This window comes from Plectrocnemia conspersa, unplaced genomic scaffold, assembly GCF_051122295.1.
Source record: "Plectrocnemia conspersa isolate PC_06_02 unplaced genomic scaffold, ASM5112229v1 ptg000008l, whole genome shotgun sequence".
NCBI classification, from domain to species: Eukaryota; Metazoa; Arthropoda; class Insecta; order Trichoptera; family Polycentropodidae; genus Plectrocnemia; species Plectrocnemia conspersa.
In genome coordinates this window covers 27,462,539-27,484,072 of record NW_028277172.1, presented here as the reverse complement: position 1 = coordinate 27,484,072, position 21,534 = coordinate 27,462,539, and the positions used below count along the sequence as shown (strand labels likewise).

General features: G+C 27.9%; 1 long non-coding RNA gene across 1 annotated transcript in view; it reads right to left on the bottom strand.

Annotated features, from left to right (window-relative positions):
• LOC148233603 (uncharacterized) overlaps positions 1 to 3,245 on the bottom strand; it is a 53,940-nt gene extending 50,695 nt beyond the window's left edge. The window contains exon 1 of the long non-coding RNA XR_015810427.1: positions 1,719 to 3,245. This is a non-coding gene — a long non-coding RNA (uncharacterized LOC148233603). The remainder of the gene's footprint in view (positions 1 to 1,718) is intronic.
• Positions 3,246 to 21,534: the final 18,289 nt, after the last annotated feature.

Here is a 21,534-nt window from a genome sequence, read left to right as displayed (position 1 = left end):
TATTTAAGAAATAGACTTGAATTTTTAATACAAAATAGAGCTTTCGACTATACTTACGATACTATAAAAAAAAATTAAAAATTAAAAAATAAAAGTATTTTTTTTTCAAAACACGTTTAGTGTGATGAGTCGATCGACCTACCATTCATACGCTCATAAGATTTTCAATATAGTTAAGGTCAGTGTGAGCTTATTTATACATATTTAAATTTCAATTTTTGTGACAGTATAGAATTCTTAAGCATCCTGTGTATGTTTGTTAGCAAAATCCATTTTGTCAATTTTTTGCAAAATGGCGACAAGTATTGAAATTCAATCACTTATAACTCAGTAGTGTTCAATTTTGTCAAAAAGGTCTCTATACATGAAATGTTTAGAAGCCTAAAGTTCATCAGAATAAAATATAAAAAATATATATTTTTGCTTGAAAACAAGCGATGTATCAGTTCGATCGTACCCCCATACTAGCCATTTTGAGACTTTCGGAAGAGTTAACGCTCTTAACTGTTTGGTTTCGAAGATAAAAATTTAAATTTTGAGTATCGCATAGAACTAACGTGCAGGCACTATACGTTATGTTTAAAAAAAATATAAAATTTTTTTTCAAAATGGCAGCTAATGTAAAAATTCAAAGTGTCATAACTTTGCTAAATAAAATCCTACTAAAAAATGTCTAATGCAAAAAGTGTTTGGAATTTTAATTTGCATATAAAAGCAATTTTTAATTATTTTTTTTTTAATAAAAACCGAGTCTTACCATATATTGACCGAGACCTCGAACGAGCTTTTATGCGACTCTGCATATATTTAATGCTCGTACGAGGTTTCTATTTAAGAAATAGACTTGAATTTTTAATACAAAATAGAGCTTTCGACTATACTTACGATACTATAAAAAAAAATTAAAAATTAAAAAATAAAAGTATTTTTTTTTCAAAACACGTTTAGTGTGATGAGTCGATCGACCTACCATTCATACGCTCATAAGATTTTCAATATAGTTAAGGTCAGTGTGAGCTTATTTATACATATTTAAATTTCAATTTTTGTGACAGTATAGAATTCTTAAGCATCCTGTGTATGTTTGTTAGCAAAATCCATTTTGTCAATTTTTTGCAAAATGGCGACAAGTATTGAAATTCAATCACTTATAACTCAGTAGTGTTCAATTTTGTCAAAAAGGTCTCTATACATGAAATGTTTAGAAGCCTAAAGTTCATCAGAATAAAATATAAAAAATATATATTTTTGCTTGAAAACAAGCGATGTATCAGTTCGATCGTACCCCCATACTAGCCATTTTGAGACTTTCGGAAGAGTTAACGCTCTTAACTGTTTGGTTTCGAAGATAAAAATTTAAATTTTGAGTATCGCATAGAACTAACGTGCAGGCACAATACGTTATGTTTAAAAAAAATATAAAATTTTTTTTCAAAATGGCAGCTAATGTAAAAATTCAAAGTGTCATAACTTTGCTAAATAAAATCCTACTAAAAAATGTCTAATGCAAAAAGTGTTTGGAATTTTAATTTGCATATAAAAGCAATTTTTAATTATTTTTTTTTTAATAAAAACCGAGTCTTACCATATATTGACCGAGACCTCGAACGAGCTTTTATGCGACTCTGCATATAGTTAACGCTCGTTAGAGGTTTCTATTTAAGAATACGACTTGAATTTTTAATACAAAATAGAGCTTTCGACTATACTTACGATACTATAAAAAAAAATAAAAAATTAAAAAATAAAAGTATTTTTTTTTCAAAACACGTTTAGTGTGATGAGTCGATCGACCCACCATACATACGCTCATAAGATTTTCAATATAGTTAAGGTCAGTGTGAGCTTATTTATAAATATTTAAATTTCAATTTTTGTGACAGTATAGAATTCTTAAACATCCTGTGTATGTTTGTTAGCAAAATCCATTTTGTCAATTTTTTGCAAAATGGCGACAAGTATTAAAATTCAATCACTTATAACTCAGTAGTGTTGAATTTTGTCAAAAAGGTCTCTATACATGAAATGTTGAGAAGCCTAAAGTTCATCTAAGTAAAATATAAAAAATATATATTTTTGCTTGAAAACAAGCGATGTATCAGTTCGATCGTACCCCCATACTAGCCATTTTGAGAATTTCGGAAGAGTTAACGCTCTTAACTGTTTGGTTTCGAAGATAAAAATTTAAATTTTGAGTATCGCATAGAACTAACGTGCAGCCCCTATACGTTATGTTTAAAAAAAATATATAAATTTTTTTTTAAAAATGGCGGCTAATGTAAAAATTCAAAGTGTCATAACTTTGCTAAATGAAATCCTACTAAAAAATGTCTGATGCAAAAAGTGTTTGGAATTTAAATTTGCATATAAAAGCAATTTTTTATTATTTTTTTTTTAATAAAAACCGAGTCTTACCATATATTGACCGAGACCTCGAACGAGCTTTTATGCGACTCTGCATATAGTTAACGCTCGTACGAGGTTTCTATTTAAGAAATCGACTTGAATTTTTAATACAAAATAGAGCTTTCGACTATACTTACGATACTATAAAAAAAAATAAAAAATTAAAAAATAAAAGTATTTTTTTTTCAAAACACGTTTAGTGTGATGAGTCGATCGACCCACCATACATACGCTCATAAGATTTTCAATATAGTTAAGGTCAGTGTGAGCTTATTTATAAATATTTAAATTTCAATTTTTGTGACAGTATAGAATTCTTAAACATCCTGTGTATGTTTGTTAGCAAAATCCATTTTGTCAATTTTTTGCAAAATGGCGACAAGTATTAAAATTCAATCACTTATAACTCAGTAGTGTTGAATTTTGTCAAAGAGGTCTCTATACATGAAATGTTGAGAAGCCTAAAGTTCATCTAAGTAAAATATAAAAAATATATATTTTTGCTTGAAAACAAGCGATGTATCAGTTCGATCGTACCCCCATACTAGCCATTTTGAGACTTTCGGAAGAGTTAACGCTCTTAACTGTTTGGTTTCGAAGATAAAAATTTAAATTTTGAGTATCGCATAGAACTAACGTGCAGGCACTATACGTTATGTTTAAAAAAAATATATAAAATTTTTTTTCAAAATGGCAGCTAATGTAAAAATTCAAAGTGTCATAACTTTGCTAAATAAAATCCTACTAAAAAATGTCTAATGCAAAAAGTGTTTGGAATTTTAATTTGCATATAAAAGCAATTTTAATTATTTTTTTTTTAATAAAAACCGAGTCTTACCATATATTGACCGAGACCTCGAACGAGCTTTTATGCGACTCTGCATATAGTTAATGCTCGTACGAGGTTTCTATTTAAGAAATAGACTTGAATTTTTAATACAAAATAGAGCTTTCGACTATACTTACGATACTATAAAAAAAAATTAAAAATTAAAAAATAAAAGTATTTTTTTTTCAAAACACGTTTAGTGTGATGAGTCGATCGACCTACCATTCATACGCTCATAAGATTTTCAATATAGTTAAGGTCAGTGTGAGCTTATTTATACATATTTAAATTTCAATTTTTGTGACAGTATAGAATTCTTAAGCATCCTGTGTATGTTTGTTAGCAAAATCCATTTTGTCAATTTTTTGCAAAATGGCGACAAGTATTGAAATTCAATCACTTATAACTCAGTAGTGTTCAATTTTGTCAAAAAGGTCTCTATACATGAAATGTTTAGAAGCCTAAAGTTCATCAGAATAAAATATAAAAAATATATATTTTTGCTTGAAAACAAGCGATGTATCAGTTCGATCGTACCCCCATACTAGCCATTTTGAGACTTTCGGAAGAGTTAACGCTCTTAACTGTTTGGTTTCGAAGATAAAAATTAAAATTTTAAGTATCGCATAGAACTAACGTGCAGGCACTATACGTTATGTTTAAAAAAAATATATAAATTTTTTTTTCAAAATGGCAGCTAATGTAAAAATTCAAAGTGTCATAACTTTGCTAAATGAAATCCTACTAAAAAATGTCTAATGCAAAAAGTGTTTGGAATTTTAATTTGCATATAAAAGCAATTTTTAATTATTTTTTTTTTAATAAAAACCGAGTCTTACCATATATTGACCGAGACCTCGAACGAGCTTTTATGCGACTCTGCATATAGTTAATGCTCGTACGAGGTTTCTATTTAAGAAATAGACTTGAATTTTTAATACAAAATAGAGCTTTCGACTATACTTACGATACTATAAAAAAAAATTAAAAATTAAAAAATAAAAGTATTTTTTTTTCAAAACACGTTTAGTGTGATGAGTCGATCGACCTACCATTCATACGCTCATAAGATTTTCAATATAGTTAAGGTCAGTGTGAGCTTATTTATACATATTTAAATTTCAATTTTTGTGACAGTATAGAATTCTTAAGCATCCTGTGTATGTTTGTTAGCAAAATCCATTTTGTCAATTTTTTGCAAAATGGCGACAAGTATTGAAATTCAATCACTTATAACTCAGTAGTGTTCAATTTTGTCAAAAAGGTCTCTATACATGAAATGTTTAGAAGCCTAAAGTTCATCAGAATAAAATATAAAAAATATATATTTTTGCTTGAAAACAAGCGATGTATCAGTTCGATCGTACCCCCATACTAGCCATTTTGAGACTTTCGGAAGAGTTAACGCTCTTAACTGTTTGGTTTCGAAGATAAAAATTTAAATTTTAAGTATCGCATAGAACTAACGTGCAGGCACTATACGTTATGTTTAAAAAAAATGTATAAAATTTTTTTTCAAAATGGCAGCTAATGTAAAAATTCAAAGTGTCATAACTTTGCTAAATAAAATCCTACTAAAAAATGTCTAATGCAAAAAGTGTTTGGAATTTTAATTTGCATATAAAAGCAATTTTTAATTATTTTTTTTTTAATAAAAACCAAGTCTTACCATATATTGACCGAGACCTCGAACGAGCTTTTATGCGACTCTGCATATAGTTAATGCTCGTACGAGGTTTCTATTTAAGAAATAGACTTGAATTTTTAATACAAAATAGAGCTTTCGACTATACTTACGATACTATAAAAAAAAATTAAAAATTAAAAAATAAAAGTATTTTTTTTTCAAAACACGTTTAGTGTGATGAGTCGATCGACCTACCATTCATACGCTCATAAGATTTTCAATATAGTTAAGGTCAGTGTGAGCTTATTTATACATATTTAAATTTCAATTTTTGTGACAGTATAGAATTCTTAAGCATCCTGTGTATGTTTGTTAGCAAAATCCATTTTGTCAATTTTTTGCAAAATGGCGACAAGTATTGAAATTCAATCACTTATAACTCAGTAGTGTTCAATTTTGTCAAAAAGGTCTCTATACATGAAATGTTTAGAAGCCTAAAGTTCATCAGAATAAAATATAAAAAATATATATTTTTGCTTGAAAACAAGCGATGTATCAGTTCGATCTAACCCCATACTAGCCATTTTGAGACTTTCGGAAGAGTTAACGCTCTTAACTGTTTGGTTTCAAAGATAAAAATTTAAATTTTGAGTATCGCATAGAACTAACGTGCAGGCACTATACGTTATGTTTAAAAAAAATATATAAAATTTTTTTTCAAAATGGCAGCTAATGTAAAAATTCAAAGTGTCATAACTTTGCTAAATAAAATCCTACTAAAAAATGTCTAATGCAAAAAGTGTTTGGAATTTTAATTTGCATATAAAAGCAATTTTAATTATTTTTTTTTTAATAAAAACCGAGTCTTACCATATATTGACCGAGACCTCGAACGAGCTTTTATGCGACTCTGCATATAGTTAATGCTCGTACGAGGTTTCTATTTAAGAAATAGACTTGAATTTTTAATACAAAATAGAGCTTTCGACTATACTTACGATACTATAAAAAAAAATTAAAAATTAAAAAATAAAAGTATTTTTTTTTCAAAACACGTTTAGTGTGATGAGTCGATCGACCTACCATTCATACGCTCATAAGATTTTCAATATAGTTAAGGTCAGTGTGAGCTTATTTATACATATTTAAATTTCAATTTTTGTGACAGTATAGAATTCTTAAGCATCCTGTGTATGTTTGTTAGCAAAATCCATTTTGTCAATTTTTTGCAAAATGGCGACAAGTATTGAAATTCAATCACTTATAACTCAGTAGTGTTCAATTTTGTCAAAAAGGTCTCTATACATGAAATGTTTAGAAGCCTAAAGTTCATCAGAATAAAATATAAAAAATATATATTTTTGCTTGAAAACAAGCGATGTATCAGTTCGATCGTACCCCCATACTAGCCATTTTGAGACTTTCGGAAGAGTTAACGCTCTTAACTGTTTGGTTTCGAAGATAAAAATTTAAATTTTAAGTATCGCATAGAACTAACGTGCAGGCACTATACGTTATGTTTAAAAAAAATATATAAAATTTTTTTTCAAAATGGCAGCTAATGTAAAAATTCAAAGTGTCATAACTTTGCTAAATGAAATCCTACTAAAAAATGTCTAATGCAAAAAGTGTTTGGAATTTTAATTTGCATATAAAAGCAATTTTTAATTATTTTTTTTTTAATAAAAACCGAGTCTTACCATATATTGACCGAGACCTCGAACGAGCTTTTATGCGACTCTGCATATAGTTAATGCTCGTACGAGGTTTCTATTTAAGAAATAGACTTGAATTTTTAATACAAAATAGAGCTTTCGACTATACTTACGATACTATAAAAAAAAATTAAAAATTAAAAAATAAAAGTATTTTTTTTTCAAAACACGTTTAGTGTGATGAGTCGATCGACCTACCATTCATACGCTCATAAGATTTTCAATATAGTTAAGGTCAGTGTGAGCTTATTTATACATATTTAAATTTCAATTTTTGTGACAGTATAGAATTCTTAAGCATCCTGTGTATGTTTGTTAGCAAAATCCATTTTGTCAATTTTTTGCAAAATGGCGACAAGTATTGAAATTCAATCACTTATAACTCAGTAGTGTTCAATTTTGTCAAAAAGGTCTCTATACATGAAATGTTTAGAAGCCTAAAGTTCATCAGAATAAAATATAAAAAATATATATTTTTGCTTGAAAACAAGCGATGTATCAGTTCGATCGTACCCCCATACTAGCCATTATGAGACTTTCGGAAGAGTTAACGCTCTTAACTGTTTGGTTTCGAAGATAAAAATTTAAATTTTGAGTATCGCATAGAACTAACGTGCAGGCACTATACGTTATGTTTAAAAAAAATATATAAAATTTTTTTTCAAAATGGCAGCTAATGTAAAAATTCAAAGTGTCATAACTTTGCTAAATGAAATCCTACTAAAAAATGTCTAATGCAAAAAGTGTTTGGAATTTTAATTTGCATATAAAAGCAATTTTTAATTATTTTTTTTTTATTAAAAACCGAGTCTTACCATATATTGACCGAGACCTCGAACGAGCTTTTATGCGACTCTGCATATAGTTAATGCTCGTACGAGGTTTCTATTTAAGAAATAGACTTGAATTTTTAATACAAAATAGAGCTTTCGACTATACTTACGATACTATAAAAAAAAATTAAAAATTAAAAAATAAAAGTATTTTTTTTTCAAAACACGTTTAGTGTGATGAGTCGATCGACCTACCATTCATACGCTCATAAGATTTTCAATATAGTTAAGGTCAGTGTGAGCTTATTTATACATATTTAAATTTCAATTTTTGTGACAGTATAGAATTCTTAAGCATCCTGTGTATGTTTGTTAGCAAAATCCATTTTGTCAATTTTTTGCAAAATGGCGACAAGTATTGAAATTCAATCACTTATAACTCAGTAGTGTTCAATTTTGTCAAAAAGGTCTCTATACATGAAATGTTTAGAAGCCTAAAGTTCATCAGAATAAAATATAAAAAATATATATTTTTGCTTGAAAACAAGCGATGTATCAGTTCGATCGTACCCCCATACTAGCCATTTTGAGACTTTCGGAAGAGTTAACGCTCTTAACTGTTTGGTTTCGAAGATAAAAATTTAAATTTTAAGTATCGCATAGAACTAACGTGCAGGCACTATACGTTATGTTTAAAAAAAATGTATAAAATTTTTTTTCAAAATGGCAGCTAATGTAAAAATTCAAAGTGTCATAACTTTGCTAAATAAAATCCTACTAAAAAATGTCTAATGCAAAAAGTGTTTGGAATTTTAATTTGCATATAAAAGCAATTTTTAATTATTTTTTTTTTAATAAAAACCAAGTCTTACCATATATTGACCGAGACCTCGAACGAGCTTTTATGCGACTCTGCATATAGTTAATGCTCGTACGAGGTTTCTATTTAAGAAATAGACTTGAATTTTTAATACAAAATAGAGCTTTCGACTATACTTACGATACTATAAAAAAAAATTAAAAATTAAAAAATAAAAGTATTTTTTTTTCAAAACACGTTTAGTGTGATGAGTCGATCGACCTACCATTCATACGCTCATAAGATTTTCAATATAGTTAAGGTCAGTGTGAGCTTATTTATACATATTTAAATTTCAATTTTTGTGACAGTATAGAATTCTTAAGCATCCTGTGTATGTTTGTTAGCAAAATCCATTTTGTCAATTTTTTGCAAAATGGCGACAAGTATTGAAATTCAATCACTTATAACTCAGTAGTGTTCAATTTTGTCAAAAAGGTCTCTATACATGAAATGTTTAGAAGCCTAAAGTTCATCAGAATAAAATATAAAAAATATATATTTTTGCTTGAAAACAAGCGATGTATCAGTTCGATCTAACCCCATACTAGCCATTTTGAGACTTTCGGAAGAGTTAACGCTCTTAACTGTTTGGTTTCAAAGATAAAAATTTAAATTTTGAGTATCGCATAGAACTAACGTGCAGGCACTATACGTTATGTTTAAAAAAAATATATAAAATTTTTTTTCAAAATGGCAGCTAATGTAAAAATTCAAAGTGTCATAACTTTGCTAAATAAAATCCTACTAAAAAATGTCTAATGCAAAAAGTGTTTGGAATTTTAATTTGCATATAAAAGCAATTTTAATTATTTTTTTTTTAATAAAAACCGAGTCTTACCATATATTGACCGAGACCTCGAACGAGCTTTTATGCGACTCTGCATATAGTTAATGCTCGTACGAGGTTTCTATTTAAGAAATAGACTTGAATTTTTAATACAAAATAGAGCTTTCGACTATACTTACGATACTATAAAAAAAAATTAAAAATTAAAAAATAAAAGTATTTTTTTTTCAAAACACGTTTAGTGTGATGAGTCGATCGACCTACCATTCATACGCTCATAAGATTTTCAATATAGTTAAGGTCAGTGTGAGCTTATTTATACATATTTAAATTTCAATTTTTGTGACAGTATAGAATTCTTAAGCATCCTGTGTATGTTTGTTAGCAAAATCCATTTTGTCAATTTTTTGCAAAATGGCGACAAGTATTGAAATTCAATCACTTATAACTCAGTAGTGTTCAATTTTGTCAAAAAGGTCTCTATACATGAAATGTTTAGAAGCCTAAAGTTCATCAGAATAAAATATAAAAAATATATATTTTTGCTTGAAAACAAGCGATGTATCAGTTCGATCGTACCCCCATACTAGCCATTTTGAGACTTTCGGAAGAGTTAACGCTCTTAACTGTTTGGTTTCGAAGATAAAAATTTAAATTTTAAGTATCGCATAGAACTAACGTGCAGGCACTATACGTTATGTTTAAAAAAAATATATAAAATTTTTTTAAAATGGCAGCTAATGTAAAAATTCAAAGTGTCATAACTTTGCTAAATGAAATCCTACTAAAAAATGTCTAATGCAAAAAGTGTTTGGAATTTTAATTTGCATATAAAAGCAATTTTTAATTATTTTTTTTTTAATAAAAACCGAGTCTTACCATATATTGACCGAGACCTCGAACGAGCTTTTATGCGACTCTGCATATAGTTAATGCTCGTACGAGGTTTCTATTTAAGAAATAGACTTGAATTTTTAATACAAAATAGAGCTTTCGACTATACTTACGATACTATAAAAAAAAATTAAAAATTAAAAAATAAAAGTATTTTTTTTTCAAAACACGTTTAGTGTGATGAGTCGATAGACCTACCATTCATACGCTCATAAGATTTTCAATATAGTTAAGGTCAGTGTGAGCTTATTTATAAGTATTTAAATTTCAATTTTTGTGACAGTATAGAATTCTTAAGCATCCTGTGTATGTTTGTTAGCAAAATCCATTTTGTCAATTTTTTGCAAAATGGCGACAAGTATTGAAATTCAATCACTTATAACTCAGTAGTGTTCAATTTTGTCAAAAAGGTCTCTATACATGAAATGTTTAGAAGCCTAAAGTTCATCAGAATAAAATATAAAAAATATATATTTTTGCTTGAAAACAAGCGATGTATCAGTTCGATCGTACCCCCATACTAGCCATTATGAGACTTTCGGAAGAGTTAACGCTCTTAACTGTTTGGTTTCGAAGATAAAAATTTAAATTTTGAGTATCGCATAGAACTAACGTGCAGGCACTATACGTTATGTTTAAAAAAAATATATAAAATTTTTTTTCAAAATGGCAGCTAATGTAAAAATTCAAAGTGTCATAACTTTGCTAAATGAAATCCTACTAAAAATTGTCTAATGCAAAAAGTGTTTGGAATTTTAATTTGCATATAAAAGCAATTTTTAATTATTTTTTTTTTATTAAAAACCGAGTCTTACCATATATTGACCGAGACCTCGAACGAGCTTTTATGCGACTCTGCATATAGTTAATGCTCGTACGAGGTTTCTATTTAAGAAATAGACTTGAATTTTTAATACAAAATAGAGCTTTCGACTATACTTACGATACTATAAAAAAAAATTAAAAATTAAAAAATAAAAGTATTTTTTTTTCAAAACACGTTTAGTGTGATGAGTCGATCGACCTACCATTCATACGCTCATAAGATTTTCAATATAGTTAAGGTCAGTGTGAGCTTATTTATACATATTTAAATTTCAATTTTTGTGACAGTATAGAATTCTTAAGCATCCTGTGTATGTTTGTTAGCAAAATCCATTTTGTCAATTTTTTGCAAAATGGCGACAAGTATTGAAATTCAATCACTTATAACTCAGTAGTGTTCAATTTTGTCAAAAAGGTCTCTATACATGAAATGTTTAGAAGCCTAAAGTTCATCAGAATAAAATATAAAAAATATATATTTTTGCTTGAAAACAAGCGATGTATCAGTTCGATCGTACCCCCATACTAGCCATTTTGAGACTTTCGGAAGAGTTAACGCTCTTAACTGTTTGGTTTCGAAGATAAAAATTTAAATTTTGAGTATCGCATAGAACTAACGTGCAGGCACTATACGTTATGTTTAAAAAAAATATATAAAATTTTTTTTCAAAATGGCAGCTAATGTAAAAATTCAAAATGTCATAACTTTGCTAAATGAAATCCTACTAAAAAATGTCTAATGCAAAAAGTGTTTGAAATTTTAATTTGCATATAAAAGCAATTTTTAATTATTTTTTTTTTAATAAAAACCGAGTCTTACCATATATTGACCGAGACCTCGAACGAGCTTTTATGCGACTCTGCATATAGTTAATGCTCGTACGAGGTTTCTATTTAAGAAATAGACTTGAATTTTTAATACAAAATAGAGCTTTCGACTATACTTACGATACTATAAAAAAAAATTAAAAATTAAAAAATAAAAGTATTTTTTTTTCAAAACACGTTTAGTGTGATGAGTCGATCGACCTACCATTCATACGCTCATAAGATTTTCAATATAGTTAAGGTCAGTGTGAGCTTATTTATACATATTTAAATTTCAATTTTTGTGACAGTATAGAATTCTTAAGCATCCTGTGTATGTTTGTTAGCAAAATCCATTTTGTCAATTTTTTGCAAAATGGCGACAAGTATTGAAATTCAATCACTTATAACTCAGTAGTGTTCAATTTTGTCAAAAAGGTCTCTATACATGAAATGTTTAGAAGCCTAAAGTTCATCAGAATAAAATATAAAAAATATATATTTTTGCTTGAAAACAAGCGATGTATCAGTTCGATCGTACCCCCATACTAGCCATTTTGAGACTTCCGGAAGAGTTAACGCTCTTAACTGTTTGGTTTCAATGATAAAAATTTAAATTTTGAGTATCGCATAGAACTAACGTGCAGGCACTATACGTTATGTTTAAAAAAAATATATAAAATTTTTTTTCAAAATGGCAGCTAATGTAAAAATTCAAAGTGTCATAACTTTGCTAAATGAAATCCTACTAAAAAATGTCTAATGCAAAAAGTGTTTGGAATTTTAATTTGCATATAAAAGCAATTTTTAATTATTTTTTTTTTAATAAAAACCGAGTCTTACCATATATTGACCGAGACCTCGAACGAGCTTTTATGCGACTCTGCATATAGTTAATGCTCGTACGAGGTTTCTCTTTAAGAAATAGACTTGAATTTTTAATACAAAATAGAGCTTTCGACTATACTTACGATACTATAAAAAAAAATTAAAAATTAAAAAATAAAAGTATTTTTTTTTCAAAACACGTTTAGTGTGATGAGTCGATCGACCTACCATTCATACGCTCATAAGATTTTCAATATAGTTAAGGTCAGTGTGAGCTTATTTATACATATTTAAATTTCAATTTTTGTGACAGTATAGAATTCTTAAGCATCCTGTGTATGTTTGTTAGCAAAATCCATTTTGTCAATTTTTTGCAAAATGGCGACAAGTATTGAAATTCAATCACTTATAACTCAGTAGTGTTCAATTTTGTCAAAAAGGTCTCTATACATGAAATGTTTAGAAGCCTAAAGTTCATCAGAATAAAATATAAAAAATATATATTTTTGCTTGAAAACAAGCGATGTATCAGTTCGATCGTACCCCCATACTAGCCATTATGAGACTTTCGGAAGAGTTAACGCTCTTAACTGTTTGGTTTCGAAGATAAAAATTTAAATTTTGAGTATCGCATAGAACTAACGTGCAGGCACTATACGTTATGTTTAAAAAAAATATATAAAATTTTTTTTCAAAATGGCAGCTAATGTAAAAATTCAAAGTGTCATAACTTTGCTAAATGAAATCCTACTAAAAAATGTCTAATGCAAAAAGTGTTTGGAATTTTAATTTGCATATAAAAGCAATTTTTAATTATTTTTTTTTTATTAAAAACCGAGTCTTACCATATATTGACCGAGACCTCGAACGAGCTTTTATGCGACTCTGCATATAGTTAATGCTCGTACGAGGTTTCTATTTAAGAAATAGACTTGAATTTTTAATACAAAATAGAGCTTTCGACTATACTTACGATACTATAAAAAAAAATTAAAAATTAAAAAATAAAAGTATTTTTTTTTCAAAACACGTTTAGTGTGATGAGTCGATCGACCTACCATTCATACGCTCATAAGATTTTCAATATAGTTAAGGTCAGTGTGAGCTTATTTATACATATTTAAATTTCAATTTTTGTGACAGTATAGAATTCTTAAGCATCCTGTGTATGTTTGTTAGCAAAATCCATTTTGTCAATTTTTTGCAAAATGGCGACAAGTATTGAAATTCAATCACTTATAACTCAGTAGTGTTCAATTTTGTCAAAAAGGTCTCTATACATGAAATGTTTAGAAGCCTAAAGTTCATCAGAATAAAATATAAAAAATATATATTTTTGCTTGAAAACAAGCGATGTATCAGTTCGATCGTACCCCCATACTAGCCATTTTGAGACTTTCGGAAGAGTTAACGCTCTTAACTGTTTGGTTTCAATGATAAAAATTTAAATTTTGAGTATCGCATAGAACTAACGTGCAGGCACTATACGTTATGTTTAAAAAAAATATATAAAATTTTTTTTCAAAATGGCAGCTAATGTAAAAATTCAAAGTGTCATAACTTTGCTAAATGAAATCCTACTAAAAAATGTCTAATGCAAAAAGTGTTTGGAATTTTAATTTGCATATAAAAGCAATTTTTAATTATTTTTTTTTTAATAAAAACCGAGTCTTAACATATATTGACCGAGACCTCGAACGAGCTTTTATGCGACTCTGCATATAGTTAATGCTCGTACGAGGTTTCTCTTTAAGAAATAGACTTGAATTTTTAATACAAAATAGAGCTTTCGACTATACTTACGATACTATAAAAAAAAATTAAAAATTAAAAAATAAAAGTATTTTTTTTTCAAAACACGTTTAGTGTGATGAGTCGATCGACCTACCATTCATACGCTCATAAGATTTTCAATATAGTTAAGGTCAGTGTGAGCTTATTTATACATATTTAAATTTCAATTTTTGTGACAGTATAGAATTCTTAAGCATCCTGTGTATGTTTGTTAGCAAAATCCATTTTGTCAATTTTTTGCAAAATGGCGACAAGTATTGAAATTCAATCACTTATAACTCAGTAGTGTTCAATTTTGTCAAAAAGGTCTCTATACATGAAATGTTTAGAAGCCTAAAGTTCATCAGAATAAAATATAAAAAATATATATTTTTGCTTGAAAACAAGCGATGTATCAGTTCGATCGTACCCCCATACTAGCCATTATGAGACTTTCGGAAGAGTTAACGCTCTTAACTGTTTGGTTTCGAAGATAAAAATTTAAATTTTGAGTATCGCATAGAACTAACGTGCAGGCACTATACGTTATGTTTAAAAAAAATATATAAAATTTTTTTTCAAAATGGCAGCTAATGTAAAAATTCAAAGTGTCATAACTTTGCTAAATGAAATCCTACTTAAAAATGTCTAATGCAAAAAGTGTTTGGAATTTAAATTTGCATATAAAAGCAATTTTTAATTATTTTTTTTTTATTAAAAACCGAGTCTTACCATATATTGACCGAGACCTCGAACGAGCTTTTATGCGACTCTGCATATAGTTAATGCTCGTACGAGGTTTCTATTTAAGAAATAGACTTGAATTTTTAATACAAAATAGAGCTTTCGACTATACTTACGATACTATAAAAAAAAATTAAAAATTAAAAAATAAAAGTATTTTTTTTTCAAAACACGTTTAGTGTGATGAGTCGATCGACCTACCATTCATACGCTCATAAGATTTTCAATATAGTTAAGGTCAGTGTGAGCTTATTTATACATATTTAAATTTCAATTTTTGTGACAGTATAGAATTCTTAAGCATCCTGTGTATGTTTGTTAGCAAAATCCATTTTGTCAATTTTTTGCAAAATGGCGACAAGTATTGAAATTCAATCACTTATAACTCAGTAGTGTTCAATTTTGTCAAAAAGGTCTCTATACATGAAATGTTTAGAAGCCTAAAGTTCATCAGAATAAAATATAAAAAATATATATTTTTGCTTGAAAACAAGCGATGTATCAGTTCGATCGTACCCCCATACTAGCCATTTTGAGACTTTCGGAAGAGTTAACGCTCTTAACTGTTTGGTTTCGAAGATAAAAATTTAAATTTTGAGTATCGCATAGAACTAACGTGCAGGCACTATACGTTATGTTTAAAAAAAATATATAAAATTTTTTTTCAAAATGGCAGCTAATGTAAAAATTCAAAATGTCATAACTTTGCTAAATGAAATCCTACTAAAAAATGTCTAATGCAAAAAGTGTTTGGAATTTTAATTTGCATATAAAAGCAATTTTTAATTATTTTTTTTTTAATAAAAACCGAGTCTTACCATATATTGACCGAGACCTCGAACGAGCTTTTATGCGACTCTGCATATAGTTAATGCTCGTACGAGGTTTCTATTTAAGAAATAGACTTGAATTTTTAATACAAAATAGAGCTTTCGACTATACTTACGATACTATAAAAAAAAATTAAAAATTAAAAAATAAAAGTATTTTTTTTTCAAAACACGTTTAGTGTGATGAGTCGATCGACCTACCATTCATACGCTCATAAGATTTTCAATATAGTTAAGGTCAGTGTGAGCTTATTTATACATATTTAAATTTCAATTTTTGTGACAGTATAGAATTCTTAAGCATCCTGTGTATGTTTGTTAGCAAAATCCATTTTGTCAATTTTTTGCAAAATGGCGACAAGTATTGAAATTCAATCACTTATAACTCAGTAGTGTTCAATTTTGTGAAAAAGGTCTCTATACATGAAATGTTTAGAAGCCTAAAGTTCATCAGAATAAAATATAAAAAATATATATTTTTGCTTGAAAACAAGCGATGTATCAGTTCGATCGTACCCCCATACTAGCCATTTTGAGACTTTCGGAAGAGTTAACGCTCTTAACTGTTTGGTTTCAATGATAAAAATTTAAATTTTGAGTATCGCATAGAACTAACGTGCAGGCACTATACGTTATGTTTAAAAAAAATATATAAAATTTTTTTTCAAAATGGCAGCTAATGTAAAAATTCAAAGTGTCATAACTTTGCTAAATGAAATCCTACTAAAAAATGTCTAATGCAAAAAGTGTTTGGAATTTTAATTTGCATATAAAAGCAATTTTTAATTATTTTTTTTTTAATAAAAACCGAGTCTTACCATATATTGACCGAGACCTCGAACGAGCTTTTATGCGACTCTGCATATAGTTAATGCTCGTACGAGGTTTCTCTTTAAGAAATAGACTTGAATTTTTAATACAAAATAGAGCTTTCGACTATACTTACGATACTATAAAAAAAAATTAAAAATTAAAAAATAAAAGTATTTTTTTTTCAAAACACGTTTAGTGTGATGAGTCGATCGACCTACCATTCATACGCTTATAAGATTTTCAATATAGTTAAGGTCAGTGTGAGCTTATTTATACATATTTAAATTTCAATTTTTGTGACAGTATAGAATTCTTAAGCATCCTGTGTATGTTTGTTAGCAAAATCCATTTTGTCAATTTTTTGCAAAATGGCGACAAGTATTGAAATTCAATCACTTATAACTCAGTAGTGTTCAATTTTGTCAAAAAGGTCTCTATACATGAAATGTTTAGAAGCCTAAAGTTCATCAGAATAAAATATAAAAAATATATATTTTTGCTTGAAAACAAGCGATGTATCAGTTCGATCGTACCCCCATACTAGATATTTTGAGACTTTCGGAAGAGTTAACGCTCTTAACTGTTTGGTTTCGAAGATAAAAATTTAAATTTTGAGTATCGCATAGAACTAACGTGCAGGCACTATACGTTATGTTTAAAAAAAATATATAAAATTTTTTTTCAAAATGGCAGCTAATGTAAAAATTCAAAATGTCATAACTTTGCTAAATGAAATCCTACTAAAAAATGTCTAATGCAAAAAGTGTTTGGAATTTTAATTTGCATATAAAAGCAATTTTTAATTATTTTTTTTTTAATAAAAACCGAGTCTTACCATATATTGACCGAGACCTCGAACGAGCTTTTATGCGACTCTGCATATAGTTAATGCTCGTACGAGGTTTCTATTTAAGAAATAGACTTGAATTTTTAATACAAAATAGAGCTTTCGACTATACTTACGATACTATAAAAAAAAATTAAAAATTAAAAAATAAAAGTATTTTTTTTTCAAAACACGTTTAGTGTGATGAGTCGATCGACCTACCATTCATACGCTCATAAGATTTTCAATATAGTTAAGGTCAGTGTGAGCTTATTTATACATATTTAAATTTCAATTTTTGTGACAGTATAGAATTCTTAAGCATCCTGTGTATGTTTGTTAGCAAAATCCATTTTGTCAATTTTTTGCAAAATGGCGACAAGTATTGAAATTCAATCATTTATAACTCAGTAGTGTTGAATTTTGTCAAAAAGGTCTCTATACATGAAATGTTTAGAAGCCTAAAACTCATCAGAATAAAATATAAAAAATATATATTTTTGCTTGAAAACAAGCGATGTATCAGTTCGATCGTACCCCCATACTAGCCATTTTGAGACTTTCGGAAGAGTTAACGCTCTTAACTGTTTGGTTTCGAAGATAAAAATTTAAATTTTGAGTATCGCATAGAACTAACGTGCAGGCACTATACGTTATGTTTAAAAAAAATATATAAATTTTTTTTTCAAAATGGCAGCTAATGTAAAAATTCAAAGTGTCATAACTTTGCTAAATGAAATCCTACTAAAAAATGTCTAATGCAAAAAGTGTTTGGAATTTTAATTTGCATATAAAAGCAATTTTTAATTATTTTTTTTTTAATAAAAACCGAGTCTTACCATATATTGACCGAGACCTCGAACGAGCTTTTATGCGACTCTGCATATAGTTAATGCTCGTACGAGGTTTCTATTTAAGAAATAGACTTGAATTTTTAATACAAAATAGAGCTTTCGACTATACTTACGATACTATAAAAAAAAATTAAAAATTAAAAAATAAAAGTATTTTTTTTTCAAAACACGTTTAGTGTGATGAGTCGATCGACCTACCATTCATACGCTCATAAGATTTTCAATATAGTTAAGGTCAGTGTGAGCTTATTTATACATATTTAAATTTCAATTTTTGTGACAGTATAGAATTCTTAAGCATCCTGTGTATGTTTGTTAGCAAAATCCATTTTGTCAATTTTTTGCAAAATGGCGACAAGTATTGAAATTCAATCACTTATAACTCAGTAGTGTTCAATTTTGTCAAAAAGGTCTCTATACATGAAATGTTTAGAAGCCTAAAGTTCATCAGAATAAAATATAAAAAATATATATTTTTGCTTGAAAACAAGCGATGTATCAGTTCGATCGTACCCCCATACTAGCCATTTTGAGACTTTCGGAAGAGTTAACGCTCTTAACTGTTTGGTTTCGAAGATAAAAATTTAAATTTTGAGTATCGCATAGAACTAACGTGCAGGCACTATACGTTATGTTTAAAAAAAATATATAAATTTTTTTTTCAAAATGGCAGCTAATGTAAAAATTCAAAGTGTCATAACTTTGCTAAATAAAATCCTACTAAAAAATGTCTAATGCAAAAAGTGTTTGGAATTTTAATTTGCATATAAAAGCAATTTTTAATTATTTTTTTTTAATAAAAACCGAGTCTTACCATATATTGACCGAGACCTCGAACGAGCTTTTATGCGACTCTGCATATAGTTAATGCTCGTACGAGGTTTCTATTTAAGAAATAGACTTGAATTTTTAATACAAAATAGAGCTTTCGACTATACTTACGATACTATAAAAAAAAATTAAAAATTAAAAAATAAAAGTATTTTTTTTTCAAAACACGTTTAGTGTGATGAGTCGATCGACCTACCATTCATACGCTCATAAGATTTTCAATATAGTTAAGGTCAGTGTGAGCTTATTTATACATATTTAAATTTCAATTTTTGTGACAGTATAGAATTCTTAAGCATCCTGTGTATGTTTGTTAGCAAAATCCATTTTGTCAATTTTTTGCAAAATGGCGACAAGTATTGAAATTCAATCACTTATAACTCAGTAGTGTTCAATTTTGTCAAAAAGGTCTCTATACATGAAATGTTTAGAAGCCTAAAGTTCATCAGAATAAAATATAAAAAATATATATTTTTGCTTGAAAACAAGCGATGTATCAGTTCGATCGTACCCCCATACTAGCCATTTTGAGACTTTCGGAAGAGTTAACGCTCTTAACTGTTTGGTTTCGAAGATAAAAATTTAAATTTTGAGTATCGCATAGAACTAACGTGCAGGCACTATACGTTATGTTTAAAAAAAATATATAAAATTTTTTTTCAAAATGGCAGCTAATGTAAAAATTCAAAGTGTCATAACTTTGCTAAATGAAATCATACTAAAAAATGTCTAATGCAAAAAGTGTTTGGAATTTTAATTTGCATATAAAAGCAATTTTTAATTATTTTTTTTTTAATAAAAACCGAGTCTTACCATATATTGACCGAGACCTCGAACGAGCTTTTATGCGACTCTGCATATAGTTAATGCTCGTACGAGGTTTCTATTTAAGAAATAGACTTGAATTTTTAATACAAAATAGAGCTTTCGACTATACTTACGATACTATAAAAAAAAATTAAAAATTAAAAAATAAAAGTATTTTTTTTTCAAAACACGTTTAGTGTGATGAGTCGATCGACCTACCATTCATACGCTCATAAGATTTTCAATATAGTTAAGGTCAGTGTGAGCTTATTTATACATATTTAAATTTCAATTTTTGTGACAGTATAGAATTCTTAAGCATCCTGTGTATGTTTGTTAGCAAAATCCATTTTGTCAATTTTTTGCAAAATGGCGACAAGTATTGAAATTCAATCACTTATAACTCAGTAGTGTTCAATTTTGTCAAAAAGGTCTCTATACATGAAATGTTTAGAAGCCTAAAGTTCATCAGAATAAAATATAAAAAATATATATTTTTGCTTGAAAACAAGCGATGTATCAGTTCGATCGTACCCCCATACTAGCCATTTTGAGACTTTCGGAAGAGTTAACGCTCTTAACTGTTTGGTTTCGAAGATAAAAATTTAAATTTTGAGTATCGCATAGAACTAACGTGCAGGCACTATACGTTATGTTTAAAAAAAATATATAAAATTTTTTTTCAAAATTGCAGCTAATGTAAAAATTCAAAGTGTCATAACTTTGCTAAATAAAATCCTACTAAAAAATGTCTAATGCAAAAAGTGTTTGGAATTTTAATATGCATATAAAAGCAATTTTTAATTATTTTTTTTAATAAAAACCGAGTCTTACCATATATTGACCGAGACCTCGAACGAGCTTTTATGCGACTCTGCATATAGTTAATGCTCGTACGAGGTTTCTATTTAAGAAATAGACTTGAATTTTTAATACAAAATAGAGCTTTCGACTATACTTACGATACTATAAAAAAAAATTAAAAATTAAAAAATAAAAGTATTTTTTTTTCAAAACACGTTTAGTGTGATGAGTCGATCGACCTACCATTCATACGCTCATAAGATTTTCAATATAGTTAAGGTCAGTGTGAGCTTATTTATACATATTTAAATTTCAATTTTTGTGACAGTATAGAATTCTTAAGCATCCTGTGTATGTTTGTTAGCAAAATCCATTTTGTCAATTTTTTGCAAAATGGCGACAAGTATTGAAATTCAATCACTTATAACTCAGTAGTGTTCAATTTTGTCAAAAAGGTCTCTATACATGAAATGTTTAGAAGCCTAAAGTTCATCAGAATAAAATATAAAAAATATATATTTTTGCTTGAAAACAAGCGATGTATCAGTTCGATCTAACCCCATACTAGCCATTTTGAGACTTTCGGAAGAGTTAACGCTCTTAACTGTTTGGTTTCAAAGATAAAAATTTAAATTTTGAGTATCGCATAGAACTAACGTGCAGGCACTATACGTTATGTTTAAAAAAAATATATAAAATTTTTTTTCAAAATGGCAGCTAATGTAAAAATTCAAAGTGTCATAACTTTGCTAAATAAAATCCTACTAAAAAATGTCTAATGCAAAAAGTGTTTGGAATTTTAATTTGCATATAAAAGCAATTTTAATTATTTTTTTTTTAATAAAAACCGAGTCTTACCATATATTGACCGAGACCTCGAACGAGCTTTTATGCGACTC